This window comes from Hipposideros armiger, unplaced genomic scaffold, assembly GCF_001890085.2.
Source record: "Hipposideros armiger isolate ML-2016 unplaced genomic scaffold, ASM189008v1 scaffold_619, whole genome shotgun sequence".
NCBI classification, from domain to species: Eukaryota; Metazoa; Chordata; class Mammalia; order Chiroptera; family Hipposideridae; genus Hipposideros; species Hipposideros armiger.
The window spans coordinates 206640-209737 of NW_017731969.1; positions in this window are offsets into that span (position 1 = coordinate 206640).

A 3098-nucleotide genomic window follows, 5' to 3' on the forward strand; every position below is an offset into this window, starting at 1 on the left:
TAGACTTTTCAATGGTCATTGTATTGTTTGACACCATATTCTTGCTCATTAGATTGTTGTAGTGTTTCTGTGAACAACTTTTTATACATTGAGTTTTCTTTTGGTTTAAATATTTGAACACATTCCTCCAAGTACAGAATATACACAGTTTTAGAGCTCTGATCACACTGCTTTCTGGGTAGATCAAGGAGCTTTCCGGGCCAGTGACCGCCCGTTCTTCAGTGTCCTTGCCAATTTTTCAAAACAGCATTTTGTTTCCTAGTTTAATAGTTGCTTTAATGAACATTTTTAAAGTAACTTAGTAAGGCCAGGGCTTCCCCTGAGGGAGTCTTGTTTTTTCTCATTTAAACTTGGAATCACTTGACCACTCGTCACAGTAATTTCTCATATGAAAAAGATGTAGACCAGGCAAGTTAAGTGACAGATGGCTCATGGCCAGGGGCAGAATTGGAAGGAGAATCTGGTTCCTTTCTGCCATGTCTCTCACATCTTAACCACAGAGAAGTGGCGTTTGGGATCCTTTAGTGCAGTCCTCCTCTCCCCGCCATCCTCTGGCCGTGTTGGGTTCGGGGATCCTGCCTCTGCAGCATTCTAGATAAATGGTGATTTCTAAACTTGCCATCTCCTGGGGCAGCCTAAAACATCTTGAAGATCAATGTAAGGGGTAGAAAAAAATCCCCATGATTCATCCATCCAACAGACAGTTATTGAGTGCCTACGAGGGCCGGAATGGGAAGCCCAGGAGCTGGGAACACAGCAGAGAGCCTGCAGAGGCCCTGTGTCCATGACCTTTACGTTTTCTCGTGATCTGAAATCGGCTCCAGTCACCAAACCTAGCTCTGTGCCTACAAGCAAGACAGAAGCAGTGTGCTCCCTCCTCACGCAGGCCCTGTAGATACTTGAAGACATGTCCCCTCTCCCACCTGAACATTCCCAGTGCCTTCCCCTGTTCCTCCCATGACATAATTCATCAAAATGCCTTTTATCATTTTACCCAAGGGATACAGGAAACGAAAATTCAGATACACAAGAAGAGGAAAATGAAAATGACCCATAATCCTACCAGTCAGTCAGTCCATTCTCTCAGTTTGTTTTCCGAATAAATTTCTTTTTCTTTTTCTAAGACTAGGACAGTTTGTTTGCCACAGGCTGCTTTTTTCTCAGTGGTGTGACATGAGCATCCTTTCATGTCATCGGATGTTTTTCTACAGTTTTATCTTAAATTCTTATGTCACAGACCATGTAAACCATAATGCAGTCACCTGCCTGCCCTCTTGTCCAATGTTAGCTTGTTTCTAACATTTCACCAGGAAAAACATGCTCCAGTTAACTCCCTTGCAGCTAACTCTTTATACAAATCTACATTCATTTCCTTAATTTTAAAACCCAAAGGTAGAATTGGCTGGGAGAAAGGATTCAGACTCGTCTAAGGTTTGGGCTATATATTTCTGGATTGCCCTTCCAAGAGTGCCATCGATAGTATAGTCACAAAGCCCTGCCCATGTTGGTCGCCTTGTCCTAGGAGAGCTGCAGACTGCTGCCGTCCTGTCCCTCCGAGTGGCACCAAGACTGGGTGCCTCCTGCAGGTGCAGCCTGACCAGGGTGCCTCCTCTCCCTCTCCTGGTCCTGAACCCTGTTTTCTCTGCAAGTAAAGCTGCTGAAGTTGTAGCGAGTTCTTGGCCCACTCATCCCATGTCTGCTGTGGTTCTAAGTTGTGGAGTGCGTTAGCCATGCTCCTTGATTTCCCCAGATGTCTGTAACCTGTACTTTCTCCTCTGTTTAGACCTGGGCCTAGGCTCTCTAAAGGTGCCTAAAGAGGCTGACGAAGGAGGCAGGGCCACCTCTGGGAGTGCAAGGAAAGGAAAGCGGCAGCACACTTCCCCTCAAAACCCACTTCTGGATTGCAGCCTCTGTGGGAAGGTGTTCAGCAGCGCCAGTTCTCTTAGCAAGCACTACCTGACGCACAGCCAGGAAAGGAAACACGTTTGCAAAGTCTGCAGCAAAGCCTTTAAGCGTCAGGACCACCTGTATGTAGGAGTCTGGTCTGGAAACATCTGTTCGGGGAGGCTGGTGGGGAGTGGGCATGTTGCTGTGTCTCTTCCATCCCCTTCCAGATCAACCCGTCCCACCCGCTGTTGGGTTTTCCCACCTCCATGTTCCCCAGGTGGCTGTTACCTGTGCTTATCCTCAGCTGATGTTCTTCTCACACTGCCAATGCTCTGGGGCAGGGCTAGCACTGCCCTGGATGGGTCACTCTTCTGAGCCCCCAAATTCACACACTGCTATGATTTGCAGCTGGGACCCTTATGGTTTAAAGACACATCATGGCTCCCTCCTGAGGCAATTCTGACTTGGAGGGATTTGGGCTAACTGTGGGGAAATATTCAGAGTCCCTGGTGGGTGTCTGAGGAGAATGGATCTATGTGCCATGAGGAATATGTGTTGGGAGAGCTCGGGGCATGAGAGTTTCTGAAATGCCTGTTTCAAGAACATGGCAACCAATGGAGCATTAACTCTTGTTTCTCTTTCCCTTCTTTAAAAAAACAAAACAAAAAAACCTCTTGATTGTTTTTTAAACTCTTAATTTTAAAAAGAAAGTCCATTATAAGAGTCAGGAGCAGAATTCCCTTTATTCTTAATGTCTTAGAAATGCTAAGCTCCTCTTGCTCATAAGAAAAGAAAGGCAGACTGTTTTCAAACCGAGACTTGCAGGAGTTGACAAACCCTTCCATTTGCACAGCTCTCCTGACCTTTACCGAGGGCTTTGATTGATCTCAATTTCACCTTGTCCTCTCGCCCACCCCACCCCAGGGGAAGGAAGTAATTTGCTCCTGTCACATACTGGTAACAGGGTTAGAAATGGGGTTTCCGGGTTCCTTCTCTGCTGCTTCCCTCAAAGGGAGTCCAAGGGCTTTATTATTTGTTGGACATACCCCACGTGCCACATTTAGATCTGTCCAGAGTAGGACTGTTGGGAACCCAGAGGGAGATTTACTCGCTTGTTTATATTTATAACATATTAATGTAGATATAAGTATGATATAAGCAATACATATTTGTATCCATTCATATTTTCAGAAATTATAGGCATATTGGCT